The 19632-nt window shown below is 44.7% G+C and overlaps 1 protein-coding gene and 2 long non-coding RNA genes across 24 annotated transcripts in view; 1 reads left to right on the top strand and 2 right to left on the bottom strand.

Annotated features, from left to right (window-relative positions):
- Window positions 1–19632, top strand: part of LOC105465975 (potassium calcium-activated channel subfamily M alpha 1) — a 763404-nt gene that overhangs the window by 232533 nt on the left and 511239 nt on the right. The gene's annotated exons all lie outside the window — the stretch shown is intronic.
- On the bottom strand, window positions 1896–13017 carry LOC105465973 (uncharacterized). Of its 3 annotated transcripts, none has more exons than XR_011607381.1 (5): window positions 12698–13017; window positions 12157–12218; window positions 8229–8331; window positions 7089–7179; window positions 1896–2473 (listed from the first exon to the last, which is right to left on the bottom strand). It is a non-coding gene; the product is annotated as an uncharacterized lncRNA (long non-coding RNA). The 3 variants fall into 3 exon arrangements; XR_011607380.1 differs by lacking the exon at window positions 12698–13017 and adding an exon at window positions 12295–12386; XR_011607382.1 differs by lacking the exons at window positions 1896–2473; window positions 7089–7179; window positions 8229–8331 and adding an exon at window positions 9660–9744.
- Window positions 13030–17871, bottom strand: LOC139356019 (uncharacterized). Its single transcript, XR_011607379.1, has 3 exons — window positions 17790–17871; window positions 13570–13736; window positions 13030–13148 (listed from the first exon to the last, which is right to left on the bottom strand). It is a non-coding gene; the product is annotated as an uncharacterized lncRNA (long non-coding RNA).

Below are 19632 nucleotides of genomic sequence, written 5' to 3'. Positions count from 1 at the left end.
ATTGTAGATGGAGGGAGGTGGTGAGAATTTCACTTCTCAGAATGCTTCTTGGGGAGAACTCAGTGTTATGTGTGGGATCAATATCACACACACTTTTGCGGGAAGGAGTGAGAGAATGAACGTGGTGCTTGAGTAAGGAAAGGTGCTGGCCACACAGCCTTCAAGAAGGACAGGTTCTGTTCACTGAGGGATCTGCTGTGAGCTGTGTGCTGAAGAGTCTGGATATGAAACCATGGCTGATGTCAATTGGTGGCAAAATGGAAAGAGGCGACATTTAAAGTTGGAGTTTTGGAGGAGGAGAGAGAAACTGGTGAGGTCAGTGGCTGCTTGGAGGAAGGCAGAGAAGGAGACAATTCGTCTGGTGTGACCCAGGAGGGACAGTGTCTAGTGGGGACTTGGAGGTGCCTTGCTGTTGGCTGCGCTGTGTAACAGCACCTCTATCTCTCCTCCTGCCTCTTCAATGAAGTCTCCATTGCTCTTTCATGCTTAAAGAGGAGTGGATTCTGCATTGGAAACTTAGAGAGGTTGAATTCTGAGTCTGGGTATTCATGGGGACAAAATGGAGGTAGTGTATTCTATATGTATGGTGGTGATAGTGAATGGGGAGCAGTAGACAGTTTGGTTGCACAAATGTGACACTTGTTCCTTCCATGTGGCCATTATAGACAGGTCTAATTTTCTTCATCATCATTGCCAAGAGTTACTGAACACTAATTCTGGGCCAAGCATATTTGTTTCAGCTCTGGAGAAAACAAGGAAGGATTCTGACTCTATTGCACCCTGTATGGACGTTATCGAAGGGATGCATGGAGGATAAGTGCTATGAGTACAAACACGGTGTGCACATGTGGGGTGTGGGGAGGGGCTGTAGGGGAAAGTAGGGCTGATCAGAAAAGCCTTCATAGGGAGGAAAGCCTTTGAACTAAAACTCCCATTTCAAGATGAACTGCTTTATGGTGGGAAGATATAAAAAATAAAAACATATCCAAACTTAAACACAAGAAAATGACCCCTAGGTGGGCTGGAATTTGTGAAGAATGCCTAATAAGACAGAATGCATTTGCAGTGAGCTTTTAAGTGTGAGTTAGGATCTTGAGAATCAAAGGAGAGGAAAGCCCTCAAAGTGAGGAGCAGGAAAAGCAGAGAAGGAGCCTGGTGCTCTGGGGAATAGGGGGTGCAGACCCCAAAGTCTGGGGAAGTGTCCTGGAGACAGCCTGGTGGGGCTTTAAAGGCCATGCTACAGAATTTTTGGGCTGGGCGCAGTGGCTCACGGCTGTAATCCCAGCACTTTGAGAGGCCGAGGTGGGTGGATCACGAGGTCGGGAGATCGAGACCATCCTGGCTAACACGGTGAACCCCCATCTTTACTAAAAACATAAAAAATTAGCTGGGCATGGTGGCGGGTGCCTGTAGTCCCAGCTACTCCGGAGACTGAGGCAGGAGAATGGTGCGGACCCAGGAGGAGGAGCTTGCAGTGAGCCAAGATCACACCACTGTACTCCAGCCTAGGCGACAGAGCAAGACTTCATCTCAAAAAAAAAAAAAAAAAAAAAAAAAAAGAATTTTTGAGGCAGGGGTGTTGTGCAGAGAGAGCTGGGAGACAAATAGAGACTGAATGGGTGAGGCTGGAGCTTGGAGGCTATAGGACAAGTTAGGGCAGCGAGCTACTGTTTTAGTGATGGCAAGGGAGCAGATTCCTGCTGTGGTCCTGGTGAGGCACGGTCTGCACTGACACCAAGCAGAAGATGCAGGTAGTCCATGCAGGTGATATTGTGGAATTGGAACTCAGAGGGCCAAGCACACCCAGTGGCCACCTTGATACTCTCCTGGCAATCACACTGTTGAACGCCTCTTGTGAGCCAGGCACTGTCCTAGCCTTATATGTTATGATCAGTTTGTAGGGGAAGGACGATGTCGTATTTTTTCCATATCTCCTTATTGCTGTTGTATGGCAGGGGTTCATTACAAGAAAACAGGCCAATCTCATTGGTGAATTCATTTCTGTTTTACAGTTGAGAAAATCAAGATAGAGCAAGGGCAATTATTTGTCTAAAAACATTCAGCTTTGAGTGACAGAGCCAGGCTAGTACCTGCCAGCTCCCTGTCTCCCAGGCTGGTGCTCCTTTTGTGTCATTCCTTCCCAGTCGAAGATAATGCCTTTTCTTTTCTAAGCCACTGCCAGCTGTCACTTTGGCTGTGACATTTTGACATTACCGTCTTTTAGCCAATTTGGTCCTGAGGATGCTTGGCCTGCTTGTTTTAACATTTGCATGTAGAAGCATGGTCCACTCAGGCCTCTCTGCCTGAGCCTGCCCAAGGTGCCAGCTGCTCTCTGAAGGTCTCCTTGAGAAAATCCTGCCCAGGCTGCCGGGGCCATGCCGAGCAAGTGGGACCCGCTGCACAGAGAGCAGGCATCTCAGAGCTCCAGGCGGTATCCTGAGAATAGGACTGCCCTTTAGGAGGAGGCAGGTCCCTGCATTGAACAAAGAACAGATTTCACAATTAAGTAATGGCGGGCAAGAGAAAGCAGTACTGCCTGTTCAGAACCCAAAGCTGTGTTTGCCTTGAGCCGTCCAAATGTTTATCTCTGCAACAATGGGACCAAAGCAAGACCAGACAGCTGGCTATTCAGTTTCCCTTTTCAATTTTTAATTTGTTTTCCTTGATGCACGCTCAGGAGCTTGGCCTCCTCATCTGGGCCACTATCTCACCTGTCTAATTGTCACAGGTGAGAATCTCGAAGCTGGGACATCATGAATAAGGTCCAGCTGGGGAAGAATTTGCCAATACAACCTCAGAATATCTGTAGGATCTCCCAGACGAGCACATCCGTTATTCGCTAAGTGTTTACTGCTCATCTGTACCTGGCACTGTTCGAGGCACTGGGCATAAAGCAGTGAGCAACAGAGATCCAGGTGTGAATTATGTATATTAATAAACTAGATTTAAGGATGCAGAGCTCAGTTTGAGAAATGACAAATGATAATTGCCATTCACCAGTGCTTTTTATAGTCAACGCCTGGAGCCTGATTATCCACATGATAAAAATTCCTTGACCCCAAGGCTCCAGATCTCAGAATAGCCTGTCTTTGCCTCCTCTCTCACCCTGGCACCTAGGCTCAACTGGCCAAAAACAGCAGGACTCGACAGAGCCTTCTTTTGGAGCACATGGCTGAGGGCTTCTACATTAAAGTCAATGCCAGGCTGTCAAGGGTACTGCTTCCTTTAGTTTTTTTCTTAATTAAACAAATGTTTATTTTCTGATTATAAAAGTCATATATGTTTGCTTTTTTAAAAAAAAAAATTTGAAACTTACTGGAAGAAGTGCTGATAAATTCCACTGTGGGATTTGGAATTGGCTCACGTGGAGGGAAATTTGGATATAGCAGTCAATGTCGTTAGGATTTCTCTCAACCATTTGGGTGTCGTTGAGGACTTTGTTCACTGCATCTCACGTTACCCGCTTTATGCACAGACTCATGGGATAAATAGTGTTTTGCTCCAGAGATGGTTGTGGTTTTCCTGGTGAACATCCAATGAACATGCTAAATCGAGAAAGGGATCATGTCTCTCAGTGGTGGCTGCTCAGAGCCAAGTCGGTGGCTTATGGAAAATACAGAGCGGCTCAGGTTTGCGCTCTGTGTCTTTGCACCCCTGCCCTGGCTTGTCTTTGTCATCTCTCCTCTCATTTTCCCTTTGCCCTACTTTTCTTACTCCTATTTGAAATTTACATGTATGCAGTTATGTCAGGTACATACATTTTTGTCAGGTAAATTAAATCCTTCTAAGAATAAGGTGGTTTCTGAATAAAGAGGGCAAGAAACATGGAGTAGGCTTTAGTATAGTTTGGTTGTACTGTATAGAATCATAAGCCAAAATCAATAGGGATAGTCAAGTTCAGGGTTGGTAAGTTTTTCTGTAAAAGGCCAAATAGTAAATATTCTAGGCTTGCAGACCATGTGGCCTCCATGACTCAACCCTGCCTCAGTAGTTTGAAAGCAGCCACAAACAGCCTTGGTGTGACTTTGTTCCAATAAAACTTTATAGAATGGGAGAAAATATTTGTAAACAATGCATTCAACAAGGGCCTGATGTCCAGAATTCACGAGGAACTTAAAAAACTCAACAACAAAAATCACCAAATGACATTTAAAAGTGGGCAAAAGATATGAATAGTCATTTTTCAAAAGAAGACATACGAACGGCCAACAAGCATATGAAAAAAATACTCAACATCTCTAATCATCAGAGACATGCAAATTAAAACCACAATTAGATATCATCTCACCCTGGCCAGAATGGCTATTATTGAAAAGACAAAAAATAACGGATGTTGGTGAGGATGTGGAGAAAAGGGATCACTTATGTGGAAATGTAAATTAATACAACCTGTATGAAAAAGAGTACAGAAATTTCTCAAAGAACTAAAAACAGAACTTCCATTTGATCCAGCATTTCCACTAATTGGTACCTACCTACAGGAAAATAAATCATTATATAAAAAAGATACCTGAACTCCTGTGTTTATCACAACACTACTCGCAATAGCAAAGCTATGGAATCAACCTAAGGGTCTATCAATGGATGATTAAATAAAGAAAACATTTGTGTGTGTGTATATATATATACACACACACACATATATACACACACACATGTATATATCACATTATATATGTGTATATATATAACATTTATATATACATAAACTTACACAATAAAATACTATTCGGCCATAAAAAAAGATTGAAATCATGTCTTTTGCAGCAACATGGATGGAACTAGAGACCATTATCTTAAGTGGAACAACTCAGAAACAAAGTCAAATACCACATGTTCTCATGAATAAGTGGGAGCTAAACAGTGTGTACACATAGACAGAGAGTGGAATAGTAGTCAATGGAGACTCAGAATGATGGAAGGGTGGCAGGTGGTGGTGAGTGATGAGAAATTATTTAATGGATGCAATGCACACTGTTTGGATGATGGTTACACTAAAGCCCAGACTTCACCACTGTGCAAAATATCCATGTAACAAAACTGCACTTGTACCCCTTACATATATACAAATAAACTGTATTTATAGAAATAGAGGGTAGAAAAAACAGTTGACTAGAAGGAATAAGTTCCAGCATGTGATAGTACAATAGGGAGATTATAGTTAACAGTAATTTACTGTACATCTCAAAATAGTAAGAAAAGAATTAGAATGTTTCCAACACAAAGATAAATGTTTGAGGTGATGGTTGTCTGTTACCCTGATCTAATCGTTATACAAAATATTACATGCGCCCCCCCTAAAATATGTACACTATTATATGTCAATACAACGTTTTAAAAAAAGAAACAGGTGGTGAGCCAGATTTGTTTCACACACCATAGTTTGCTGACTCAGTCTAATTTATCCCCTTGTTTTAAACATAAAGAAATTGAAAGGCTGGGGCTGGAGGCGAAGAGATTCTCTAAGGTCGAGTAGCAAGAGTGTCACACTCTTTGTAAGGGGGAGCGTTACAGACTCAGTGATAAACACATAAATGTAAATACAGGCACATGTACATACTCTCACTATCCACATCATCACTTGGTTTCTGCATGTTCATATTCATTTCCATGTTGATCTCACAGCAACTGTCTCCCTAGGGAAACTATGTCCTGTGGCCAAGGACAGCCTCATCTCAACGTGGGAGCGACATCTACACTGCCTGAACTTTACCTCAACCCCCTGACAGATTCAATGTTTTGTATGTCTCTTCAAAGACTGGTCTTGCCAAAATAGCTACCAGCTCCTGAGCAAAGCTAGAGAGAGCCCTTAGAATCACTCTTTGTAGTTACTTTCCCCATAGTCCTATGCTGTTACATTTGTGTATTGCTCCAGGAAGCTTACACAGCTAATTCTATGAACTGAAAGTATATGCTACTTGCTTGAATGTATACAGGATGATTTATCGATGTAAGAAGAAAGAAAAATATTTATCCCCCTAAATATGTTGCATGTGTGGCATTTTACATTAACGTTATATACATAGCCTGAACCATTTCATCTTTGTCTCCAAAGGCCTGAAAGAAAATATGTGTCAAATATGCCTTTCAAATAGGAATAATCCTATTGGTTTAATAGAGTTAAATAGATGTACGTTCACTGGGGTGCTGTTTGCACATGAAATTAGACTGGTTGAACCCAGTGGGAGTACACATGGGCACACACATAATCAAATATATCACATTCATTGCATTCACTACTATTAGGTGCCCTATGGAGCTTGTGACATTTCCCATCAGTATCCTCTACTTTTCTTTCTCAGTGGTGCCTGGTGGCAAATTCACACTCTCTCTCTCTCTCTCTCTCCCTCCCTCCCTCTCTCCCCTCTCATCTATGCCCCAGCTTTTATTATATTTTTGGCAAGTCTATGTAAAATTCTTACATCATTGGCCAATTCCTTGTGTAACAAAAAGACTAGAGGTTTCACAGGGCTGTACTTTTAGTAAGAATGCCCCATAGTGGATAGATATGTCCTTCTCTCTGCTATTGGGAATCAGTTGGAGTTTTATTTGCATTGTTTTAACACTCCTAAGGGAGGCTTCTGTTTAAAGGAATCATATGATAATTTCCTTCCAGGACTTAATAATGGTTCTGTGTTTCATCCCATGCTTAGATACCGAAATCACATTATGGGTATCAGTCAAAAAGTCAAAGAAGATACCTTCTCTTTTTATTATTAAATATGAAATTTTGTCTTTATCCAATGAAAGATACACTAGATTTGCACTAGATTTGTTATTTGTGACTCAACATCATTTATCCAGATGGGAAAACATAAGTCAGAGAAGTAATTGAATTGAGCAGTCTCCCCTGACAGGTAGTGAGCTGCCTGTTACTAGAAATATTCAAAGAGCAGCAGGATTGCATTTCATGGTGCTGTTGCTGACAGTTGGTTAGACTTTATCCTCATTGCTTTAATTAGGTTCCACAGAACACTAGACCGACGAATTGTTCCCGGATAAAAATGGTTCCCTGGGAACTTGGACAGACTTCATTTCTCATCCCCCTCCTTGAGATTGCCAGTGCATATCAGCATATAAATACTTACAGAAGTCCTGTAGTCAGAAAGCGGAAAGGCTCTGTTTTGCCCAGCATTTCCCATTTTCATTTCGCTGCGGAATCCTTTCCCCATGTAATACCTGTGGGCATCACATAGCACTCACTTTGGGAAACATTTAATTAGCCCAGGGATCAGTTAGTTATAGCCTGTGGGACAGTCTGGCTCACTGCCTCTTTTGTGTGGTTCATAAGCTAAGAATGGTTTTTACATTTTTTAATTTTTTTTTTAGAGACAAGGTTTCACTTGATTGCTCAGGCTGGAGTGTATTGGTGCAGTCATAGCTCCCTGCAGCCTCAAACTCTTGGGCTCAAGTGATCCTTCTGCCTCAGCCTCCCTGAGTAGCTGGGATTACAGATGCATGCCACCATGACCTGCTATGTTTTTTGAAAATTGTTTGTACTGATGGGGTTCTGTTGTGTTGCCTAGGCTGGTCTTGAACCCCTGGGCCCAGGCGATCCTCTCACCTTGACCTCCCAAAGTGCTGGGATTTACAGATGTGAGCCACCGTACCTGGCCTTAATGGTTATTTTTTAAAAATCAAAATAAGTATATTTTGTGACATGTGAAACTATATGAAATTCAAATTTCAGTGTCCATAAACAAAGTTTCATTGGAATACAGCCATGCTCACTCATTTACGTATCGTCTGTGGCTGCTTCCGTAACAAGCTACAAAGGCAGAGTTGAGTAGTATCCGGAGTCCAGAACACCCACCAGCCTAAAATAATTACCATCTGTCCCTGTAAAGAAACAATTGCCACTCCCTGTATGCCTGTCAATATTCCTCTTTAAGTGGCCTACAGGACATGCTCCATAAGTTACCTATGACATAGGTAATAGATAAGATGTAACATCTGTCCCCTTCTCATGGGGACATGTCTACATTAACTTCCCCAAGCTCAACTAAGTACTGCATTAGAGATGGAGAGGCCAGAGCCAGGTAGATCCCCAAGTTCCATAGCAGATTCCTAGCTGGGGTGAACATAGGGATTTCCAGTTTGCAAGGCAGGAGAATGTGTCAGAGAATTTTGTAGCAGCATCATTCCTTGAGTCTCTCCATCCACCTGCCCACTGCTTCAGCAGCCCCCACACCCCAGGCCCTGCCGGCAGCTCCGAGTCTAAGCCTTACCCCCAAGAGGACCCCTGATCAGGGTCTGCAGGCCAGGCACCTCAGCTCGCAGCAGCTGCTGGTCTGCAGGCCTCGCGCCATGTGCTGGGCTCTCCGGCACGCCCTGTAAAGAGCAGCTGTTAATTTTACTAGCTGGTGTGTTGGCTCCTCTGCCCTCCCCAGGGCTGCTGTGAAAATGAAGGAGAGTTTCAGAAATCAACCCTCAGCTGGCTCCGGAGTGAGGAAGAGCCTCCTGGTCCAGGGACAGCCCACTTGATCCTGGCCACTCATCTCTGGCTCCCAGGCCCTCTGGGCTCTGATGGCAAGTGCTGGCATGCCTTTTTTCCTTCTCCTCTTGTTTCTAGGTGCATGTGGGTGCCTGCTTTGGCCTTCCATCCCATTGTCTGTCTGTCCATCCGTCTATGTCCATTCATCCACCTGTGTGATCCACCGACATTGATTGGTGTTCCCTAGTATACAGAACTGAGCGTAGCACAGGTCAGTGGGGGCCTGGTAAGCAAGCAGAGCACTTGCAGCCTCTGTGCAGTCAGCAGCCAGGATGGCCTCCCTCTGCCGGTCCTGCCTTGTCTCTGTCCTCTCTGCTTCGGTCTCTCTTTTGGGGCCTGGGAGTGAGGAGCCCTGCCCCTTTGTCAGTGCATCGTGATCTGAACTAGAGCTCCTACTCCTTTTTGATCTCCGTCTGGCTGCTTGTGTCTCATTCTCACTTGATTGGAACCAACAAGGAGGATAGGTGGAGCCCACAGCAGCCTCAAAACTCACTCCAGCTCTTGCATTGCCTCTCTCCCTGGGACACCCATCTTGGGAAGGAGCTTCTGTGTGTGGTGCAGCTGGGCAGTTGGGAGCCCAGCCTCTGCAGACTCCTGACTCCCAGCTCCGTCTATCTCAGGGGCTTGGCTTTTACTCTGGGCGAGTTGCTTCACCGTCTCATACCTCAGTTTCCTCATCTGCAAAACGGGGACAATAGTAGTCCCTGCCTCTTAATGAGTTAATGCATGTACAATGTTTAGAACAGTGCCTCTGACATGGTTAGTGCTTGATAAGCATGGTTATTATTATTTTTGTTATTGTGTGTATGAGCCCGGTCACCATGTCATGGAGGAAATGGGCTCGTATGGAGGCAGACGGGTCAGGGGGTGGAGAACAAATCCTTTTCTGGAGCATGGGTAGAGCAGCCCTCAAGCCTCCCCAAACCCAGACACCTTCCAAGAGTGCTGAGCAGCTCTGGGCAGGGCCATCTGAAAGGGTCTGAATGCTCCAGGCAAGCCCTGGTTTGGGTCCATCCAGATGATGATGTTTGCTCCATGCACACAATTAATTCAGGCTTGTCCAGGCTGCGTCCTCTTCGCAGCTAGCTTATGCCAGCCTGACTCACCATTGTCAAGTTGGCCAGGAAAGTCTCACTTCATATAGCCTCCCTGAGCTGACTGGAGACTGGAGAACAGGCTGGGCTCTCCCTGGAGCTGTACGTTGTGCCGCGTGTGTAACAGGAAGTCCCTTGGCAGGACGAGAGATGAGTCTGATGGAAAAAGGGTCAAGTGCACTTACTGTGGACTCTGTGTCCACTTCTCTCTGGGGTGGGGCGAGGCTGACAGGGCAGGGACAGGCTGGTTTTGGAGGGCACATCCGCACCAGTATTCGGGGAGGTGTGTTTGATGTACATTTTGGCATGTAGTGACCACACATTCATTGAAAGGAGATGGGAAAGTGTGTGAGGTCACCAGAAGATAAAGACCCAGATTCTACTGCACATGTGAGGCAGCTCCTCTGAGCTGTTCCTCCATGTCTTCATCCATTCCTTCAAACATTCTGGAGCACCTGCTCGGGGTCAGATACTGTTCAATGTGCTGGACACATGTTGGTTCATTCAGCAAAAGCTGCAAAGTGCAGTCATCCAAAGTGTCGAAGGTGAAAATGTTACGCTTGCATTTTCTAGAATGATTTGGGGTGGGAAGGTTTCTGAACTAGGGTTTAGTGATAAGTCAGTGCCTGTGACCCATCTGTCAGTCCCTAGGACAGGCCTGGGAGCTCAAACATTCTAGTCCTGATTGCACATCCTGTGCAGTTCTGTAGCTGAATCCCAGGGGCCTGGGTGAATATATGAGTAGTGGTTTCCCTCCCTCCCCTCCTCCCCCCTCTCCCCCTTCCTTCCTTCTTTCCTCCCCACTGCCCCTCTCCCACCTACCCCACTCCCCTCTCCTCCCTCCATCCTTCCCTCCCTGCCTTCCTCACTTCCTTCCTTCCTTCCTTCCTTGCCTCATTCCATTCCTTCCTCCCTCCCAATCCATAAAAGCTGGCGCCCCCTGGAGGCTACTGAGTTGGGCTGGGAGACTTTTCTTACCCAGCTTTTCCCCCAAAGCCTTCAGAGGGTGCTGATGGCTTAGCAGTTCGTTTTTGTCAGAAAAATATCCTTAGATCCTCCATTTCAGCTGCGAGAAAGTTTGTTTAGCAGGGAGACTCAAAAATAGAGATGATGATGACAAAGTCATCAGCCTTTGTTGTTGCAGGGGAGCGCATGCTTGGAAAGTCACACTCGGGACCACACGCAAGCTGATGCTTCCAAGTTTAGTTTACGAGGCTATGTTTAGGAGGAGGCAGACTGACTCGTGCCTACGGGCCCCAAACAGTCCAATTTGGTGCACTAGAAGCCTCATTTTTAGACTCTGGGTCCAGAGTGAGACTTTTTCCAGAGGGGGGGAAAAAAAAAAACTACTTCGGGGAAATGACAACAACAGAAAGCCATCATTTGCCCTAAAATTTTTATTGTAAAAACTATTCCCTCCTGTTTGAGTAGTGAGGGATCTAGGACACAACAGTGGCTTTTCTGCCTTTCTTAAGGAATTAGGGCACATGGAAACTCAATTAAATGTACCCAAGCCTCTTAAACACCAAAGCTATCTTTTTGCTCATCCAGTTAATTTTAGTTCATGAAATTGGCCTTGTGCTGACATGATGGAGACAGAGTGAAGGTGGGAAGCCAGGGGCCTCTGTGGGTACAAGCTTGCTTCTCTATTCACAAGCCTTCAAGGGCACACATTCTTCCCTGGGGCATCAAGGGGGACCATTAAACCTGTTTGCGCCACAGTGCCTGGGAGAGCAAACTTCTTGGCCTTCCTTGTTTCCTGGAGGTTGGTTTATTCGGAAGGTAGATGGACTGGGCATATTGGTTACCCTGGCAGGAGCACCCCAGGATTCAGTAGGTTAATGAGAAGGATCGAGAAACCATCACCTTCCTAGAACTGTTCCCAGACTTTTAGCAAACAGGCTGAATTTTGACGTTTTTCCCATTTTTCTTTTTAATCCTCTCTCCCCGTACCTTTTGTGGCTTTTGGTAAAATGGCTGACCTAAGGGAAACGGGACAGTTCATTGAAAAGGAGAGTGAAAGTAAAGACCCCTTTCCCACACCACCTTTCCTCAGATGCAGCCTTTGCTTACACTAAAAATAGCTTGAAACAGAGGCTGAATCACAAAAAAGGTCGCATTTCAGGGGACAGAGGCTGCCAGCTCCCTGGCTGTTGCAGAACTCTGTTGGGTTTGTTAGTGTCTGAGCCCCAACTTGCCCAGGAAGGCGTGGGGTTTGGAAGTGTACTGGGAGAGGTTCAGAACATTCTTTTTGTTTCTAGAGCAAGAGCCTGGTTGTGTCTGCCTTGGTTGGAGAGTCTGTCCAGAGCTAATTATATCAGCAGGCACTCATAGAGCACTCTGCCTGGTGTTACGCCTCAGGGGTGGAAAATAACTTCCGGCACAGGGAAGGAGTTGTTTTCAGGAGCTGCTTAATCCCAGAGGCACCTGCGTGGGCTCCCGGGGAAGCTGCCATGAGGTTATTGTTTGCCTCTGAACCATGAGGTGGGCAACTTGATTTCTTGGCCACCTCAGATCTCTCCAGGAAAAAGCTCAGATAATCACAAAGAGAGAAAAGAGTTTACTCACCTTGGTCTATGCTGTGTGTCTCTCTGGCCCTTGGGGATTCATGACAGTGTTTGAGATCAATTCTGGATATGAGAGAAGAGAGGCAAGTCACTTACTTTTATCTGAGGAGCTGCAATCTGCAGAAACCTGGATACTAACCCTGGCTCTGGTTGACTTTGGACAAGTCAATTCCCTCTCCTAGGCCTCAGCATCTCCATGGATAAAGAGAGGGGGTCACAGTAGTTTTTCAGTAGTTTGCTCCCTTGTAGCCCAAAATGTCTTCATGTTTTCTTATCCCCTTCACTGTCCTTCATCAGCAAAGGCCACAAGGGCTAGCCTCACATCTACCATGCACTTGGCCCTGTGCTAGGCACCAGGAGAACTGCAAAAGGAGAGAGAATGTACTTTTCTTAGCTACCAGAGTGATTGGAGTGAAGCAGAGTTCATCAAGGGGTGTCTCTGCGTGGCTCTCCCCTGGTTTTGCCTCCGTTTGAAGTAAAATCTCAAACTCTGTCCCTGGCTTACAAGGCCCCGTAAGATATGGTGACTGCTTCTGACACACCTCCAGTGATTCTTTTCTTTCTTCACTCCTTGCTAGAGAAGAAGCAAAGCCTGTAGATAGAAGCATGTAGATGGGCCTGAGGCGCTGGATGGGGGGAAGGATGCCATGGGAGTAGGGGTCCATATTCCAAAGGGCTAGCTCAGTGAGAAGGAGTTGGCTTCTTTTGAATCATTTCAGCTGTGGAGCTCTCTTTTGGAATCCTCCTCAGTTGGAAGCCTCTAAGGGGATCTTGTTCCTAGTTGGTATCAAACATGATAACCCCACTAGCCCCAAATTTGACTGGAAGAGCCTCCTTTCCAATGGCATATCCTCTGCTTGAGGAGCTCTTGGGTGAGATAACAGCCCCTGTCCTTTGCTCTTTGTATTGCTTTTGACTGAACTGCTGCAAATCATGGGGTCCCTGAAAGTCCATCCCTCCTCCAGAGGTAGTAGCGCCTCCATCTCTGTGCACCTGAAAACAATAAAAGGCATGTTTATTTAAAATAATGACTGCCAGAGGCACCCAGGAAGGGCTGGGGATCGAGGAAACATTACTGTGGCTAAAGTCATTTTTTATTTCTGGAGCAAGGTAGCAGACTCAGGGTGGTGGCAGGAGCTGCCAGGCTAGCCCCCAAATTTATAGCAAGGGTGTTAGACACTGTGGGTGATCAGTGGAGTTGACATTGCAGAAATTCCCCAAATGAGAATTCCTTATAAGTCAGCTTTTAGATGAACTTTAAAAACCAGGGACAACAGACCCTCTATGGGCTATTTCAAGTGTTTCCAATTTTATTAACATGATTTAAGCAAAGACATTCCCTCCCTGGGTGCTAAATGAGAAAACATCACTATTTCTCTGCCCTTGTGCCTAGTCTGCAAACCAGTGGGTTTACCTGGTTGTTTTCTCCAGAGCTGGAGCACCGCAGTCGTTTCCATAGCACTTCGGCCCAGAGGGAGTTGTGTGTTGGGGGCTCAGTGTTGTCTTACAGAACAAACCTTGTAAAGGCAATTTGGCAAGCCACCCTTCCAGCACCAAGAGATACAATTCCTCTTCCCGGGGCTGAGATGGAGAGATACAGATAGAGAGAACAGAAATAAGTAACCAGTTTCTCGTTCATTTAACTCTCAGAAACAGCCTCTGGTGCTAATTATTTCTGCTGTGGATTTTGTCAGACTCTGAATCCCAATCCTTTTGCCATAGGTGGTATATTTTAGAGATGCAAAATGATATAAAAGAAATCCACTTTCCTGAAAGATAATTTTGTGTACATTAAACAGACACATTAAGCCATTTACAAGAGAGCTGTTTGTTCTCAGGGATCTGGAGGAAATCTGAATTTCTAATTCTGGGCTCTTTAATAATTTTCAAAAGAACTGAGGCTAATGATTAAACGTCTTTGAACTTCCCCAGGCTGTCTTCTATCTCATGATCTCAAAGCATTTGAAAAGGAATAGAATTCTTTACCTTGATGAAATCCATAGGAGAGTGGAGGAGACACCAGCCCCACCAGGAGCTTTGTGGCAGAATGGGGGAACTTAAGGTAAAGAGGCTCAAGAAAAGTGCACAAGGTCACTTTCAGAGCTTCAGAAGTGGAGTTGAGTGAAGAGCCTTCATACCAGTTTTTATTTCACAGCCTTGGCTGCTAAGACTTGGAAAGAAGGCCAAAGAGAAAAGAAAACCTAGGTAGGACTTAGTTAAGGATGTCTACAATGAGATTACACATGACATGCAACCTTATCTGGCTCTAGTGTTTAAGGATTAGAAGAGATGGAGTCTAGCAATGGTGAACTTTCATCATCTTTCATCAGCTTTCATCTTCTGGGTTCATTCTGATTGATCTGTAGCAGCTACAGAGAATATTTTGCCAAAGATTCAAGGTTCAGCAGCAAAGAGTCATCATGGCTGTGCTCTGAAGAATTCCGAGGGCTGGGTGCGGTGGCTCACGTCTGTAATTCCGGCACTTTGGGAGGCCAAGGCAGGTGGATCACTTGAGGTCAGGAGTTTAAGACCAGCCTGGCCAACATGCTAAAACCCTGTCTCTACTAAAAATACAAAAATTAGCTGGGCATGCTGGCAGGCACCTGTAGTCCCAGCTACTTGGGAGGCTGAGGCAGGAGAATCGCTTGAACCTGGGAGTCAGAGGTTGCAGTGAGCCGAGATTGTGCTACTGGACTCCAACCTGGGTGACAGAGCAAGATTTCATCTAAAAATAAAATAAAATAAAGAATTCCATCATTTATTAATGATGCCTGCCATGAATGGCAGCTTGGAGGGTGGTAGTACTAGTGTTATTTGTGCCTTAGCTACCTGTTCTAAGTCACATTCCCTAAAGTTTACATTATGTGTGATTAAAGTGGGGCTTGTCCAAGGTCATTTGGTCAGTTTCAGGCATGTCTCCTGACTCTGTCTAGTATTTGATATCCCAGCTTCATAGGTTAGACCTCAGAGAAACAGCAAATTTGTCAGCTTCCTGTAGCAGCCTTCTTTTTCTTTTCTTTTTTCATGTGGCAGCCTGACTTCAGATTTTTCCATCTGGAGACTTTCTTTAGTGTTTGGAGAGCAGAGGGGGTGGATTTCAGAGCCACAGTGATTCTACAGACAAACAGAAATGCAAGCACAATTTTCCTGTTTGTTATGTCCACTCTCAAAATTCTCTCTGCATGAAGCACACACTGATCACAGCCCTCCCACTGCAAAGCCTTCCCCTCAGCCCACTCCTGGGTTCTTTCTCCCAATCTTTGCAGATGCCTTTCCCTGTGCCCCACTCCCCCGGCACTGTAAAAAGCTTTTGGTGGGGGTTGATGCGTCATCATTTCCTTCCATCATAGCCTCACCTCCTATTTCTTCCTGTTTCTCCCTTAATGTTCTTTCTCTTAGCTATTCATGCTCACATCTTAATGGCTGTGCTTCCAGAGATAAATACATTTTGCCTCTGACCAAAAGCAGTTTCTGCCCTGACTTGAATTTAAAAGTCTGCCAGAATTGCAGTGGGGAGCAGAGGCAGAGTCCTCAGTTTCGTCCTGGGAGCCATAAAAATTTTGTAAGAGTTTATCATCTCCATCAAGATGAAAATGGGATTTCGAGGCTTCAAATAAGAAAGATAAATAACAAGGAAAACTCCAGCTTTTGTCAAAGCAAAGTTCTCTTTACCAGTTTTGTGAGTCTACCTGTTGTGGCATCTGTTTCACTGTGGTATCAGACAGAGCCTTCTTCAGGAATTTATGCAAACCTACAACTGGATAGAGAATTTCAGGCAATTGGTAGAGCCTGGAAGATGGCTGACAAGTCATATTCTTGGGCTATAACTCACTTTCAGACTCCTCATTCGTTCCTCAATTCTTGCTCCTCCCCTTCCAGCATAACGGGAATTGGAATAGAAAGCTCCATTAACTGTAAGGCCTAGGCTGTGATTTATATGGCATTATAACAAATGGGACTACGGTTTGTTGTACTTGGCTATCTTTCACATTTGAGGTGGCTAGGATTCTTTGTCAGGATTGGATTTCACCCCCTTGACTTCAGTAAACAGCTGCATGCAACTGGGAAAGGCTCAGCCGGTGTTTCCAGCTGCTCAAGATGGCATCATGTTTCCTTTGAGGAAACCAGTGCTATAGAGCACCCATGTGCCACTCTGGATGGTCAGGAAAGTGCCCAGTGAGTGCTCCCTGGAACTTGTTTCTGATGTGAATGGTTTGGTGGGAAACTCAGGAAGACATATTACATCTCAGTAGGAGGCACGTCCTGTGGATTTGCCCTTGATGCTTCTTTTTCCATTGTCCTGGCTTAAGCCCTGTGACCCCTTCCTTCACTCATTATAGCAGCTACACATCACTCTCCTCATTTGTCCCATCTCCCCGCTTCAGTCCATATTTCATGCTATTGCCAGATGAATTTTCCCCAAAGCCAGCTTTACTTAGGTTTCCCCATGGCTCACAGACCTTCAGTGGCTTTCCAAGGTCTAAAGCCCAAATGCTTCATGCAAATGGTCAGGGCCCCTATCCTCTTTCTAACCTGTCCTTCTTCTGCTCTCCTCCATGCACTCCATGTGTTCAAATCCTACCTCATCTTTAAGATGCAGTGCATGGTGTTCCCTCCTCTGAATCCATCAGTCTTGCACAATATTCACATACACTTGTGTGTGTGACTTATCCACTCTAAAGGCAATGTGGCTGAGAGGTTGAGAGCACAGGCTGTAGAGCCAGATTGGCTGAATTTGACCTTTGTTCTGCCATGTACCAGTGTGACCCTGAGCCAGTGACAGAAGACAATCATAGTACTTATCTCATAGGGTTATTATGCAGTTTACATGACCTAATATTTATAAAGTACTTAGAACAGTAGCAGGGACAGACTAAGTATTGTATACATTGTTCATCAAACACGGTAAACTATAAGTTCATTGAGAGAAACATGTGGTTTAATTGTATAATCCCCCTTTGTCCTGTGCTGGGCTGAAATAACCTTGAACCAGATTGCTGTGAAAATGAAATTTGAAGAGAGAGAGAGGAGATATATGTGAAAGCACGTTGTCATATCTTTATTCAACTAATCTTATTGAGTATCTGGAGTTACCAGGCTCTCTGTTTGGCAATTGTTGATCAAAATGGAATGAGATATAAGTCATGTCTAAACATTTTGAATATGACTGTGTAGAAGACAAGTGGCAAACATTATTCTTCTCTTGTACCCGTGTTACAGATGAGAAAACAAAGCCTCAGAGAATTGTTAATAGCTTAGATGAGATCACACATCCAATAAGCATCTGAACTGGGATTTAAATCTGGGATCTCATGACTCGATGACCCAGGCTCTTTCCATATTACCATGGTGGTTCTCATTCAAGAGTGAGTGAAGGAATGAATGAGCATAGGAAAGAATGAATGAATGGGAAGATCTCAAACATGCATGACTCCAGAAAGAGAGCAAACCAGAGGCTTGCCATAGAAGATGAGTTATAAGGAAGCTTGGGCAAGTAGCAAAACCCTGAAGCCATAATCATTTGTCCAGTCGAGCACTTACTATGGTGGTGAGATGGGGCAGTTTCACTGCCTGCCTTTTGGGGACCACCTTACTACCCCTACTGTCATACCTCAGTACTCTCCATTTATTTACCTCTGTGGCAAGAGTGTCTTTATTTTCTTCTCTTTTGGGTATTACCCAGGACAAGCAGTGGATGTGACGATGGATGGTAAAAGTACGTCATCATTCCCTCTTTGATATGCTTTCATCATAATGGGCCTATTTGGAAGGTTTCCATAGGTACAGGAACAATGCCTCTCCACTGGGCTTCGTCAGCCACCAAATGATCCGGGCACCAGGGAAAAAGTCTGGAGTGAGGCTGGCTGGTTTCCATGGCAACTACGGCTTGCCTCAACCCTGCACACATGCTGCCCTCTTTCCAAGTAGGAATGTGTTTATTTATTATTGGTCCAACCTGGGAGTGCCTGTGTGGCTACGTAGGTATTGTCCCTACCTCTGCCGTTGAGGTCATATTCTCATTTGGGAGATGAAATCACAGCTGGATGATGGAGGCACGATATTTGCTCCACCAGGAAAAGCTCTCATTTAGGCTCCAGATCTTGTGTTGTCCGTCAGCATGATGACAGTGATCTCTGGTGGGGTTAGAGAGGCTGATCTGGAACCATTAGAGTCAGACACCATCTAGGGTCCTGCAGTGAATCGCAAACTGCCCCAGAGAGCTGATGGTGACGCAGGAATCTTTCATAAACATGCAGCGTGCTGCTGTCCCCTGGGGATACCCGTGAGCTGGCTGAGCACGCACAAGCCTGAGAAACTCTAAACCTGGGCCGTCCAACACCGGTGGTCAGTGAGCATCTGAAATATGAATTGAGATGTGCTGTAAAGCTGGGTGTGGTAGTGCACACCTGTAGTCCCAACTACTTTGGAGGCTGAGGCAGGAGAATTGCTTGAGTCCAGGATTTCAAGGACTGTGCAGTGAGCTATGATCATGCCACTGCATTCCCTGTCTCTACAAAACAAAAATGCTGTAAGTAGAAATTTAGTACAAAGAAAAGACTAGAAAATATCTTATTTGTAATTTTTATATTGATTACTTCTTGATAATATTTTGGATAGATTAAATAAACTCCATTCTTAAAATTAATTTCACCTTTTTCTTTTTACTTTTAAAAAATATGCCTCCTAGATGGATAATAGTGATGGCTATGCGACTATGTGAATGTACTTAGTACCACTGAGCCGTATACTTAAAAATTATTTAAATGGTAAATTTTACTTTATGTATATTTTACCACACTAAAAGGAAAGAAAGAAAGAAACAAACAAACAAACAAAAACAAAACCTTGTCCAGAGGATAAGGAACCAGCTCTCCAGACCTCTTCCTCAGGAGTCTGGCCCACATTTCTAGAAGCCCCCAGCACACCTGCATATTTATTTCACAAGTCAAGAACCAGTCACAGATTGGCCCCAAGCCAATTGTTGGCATAAGAATGAGAGCACTGGGGCTTGCTCAGACTAACTGAGGTCTGCCCAGGAGTGGGGCCAGGGTCAGTTTTGGTGAGGTACCTGCACCCCTGAACAAAATCAGTGTTTTCTGAACAAGGGAGGGGAATGGAAATGACTGTTAGGTGGCAATCAACATTATAATCTTAAAGAAAATTGTACAAGAAAATTAATGTATGGGAGTTTCAGGTGAGAGCAATCTGAAAACTTCTTTCCTCCACTTGGAATATATATATATATATAAATAAATCATTTATATATATGAAAAATATATATAATATATATTATATATGTATATATATATTTGAGACAGAGCTTTGCTCTTGTCTCCCAGGTTGGAGTACAATCGTGCGATCTCAGCTCACTGCAATCTCCACCTTCTGGGTTCAACTGATTCTCCTGCCTCAGACTCCTGAGTAGCTGGGATTACAGGCACCCACCACCACACCCAGCTAATTTTTGTATTTTTGG

The sequence above is a fragment of the Macaca nemestrina genome, chromosome 9, assembly GCF_043159975.1.
Source record: "Macaca nemestrina isolate mMacNem1 chromosome 9, mMacNem.hap1, whole genome shotgun sequence".
Classification (NCBI taxonomy): domain Eukaryota; kingdom Metazoa; phylum Chordata; class Mammalia; order Primates; family Cercopithecidae; genus Macaca; species Macaca nemestrina.
This window is presented reverse-complemented; position numbering and strand designations above follow the sequence as displayed.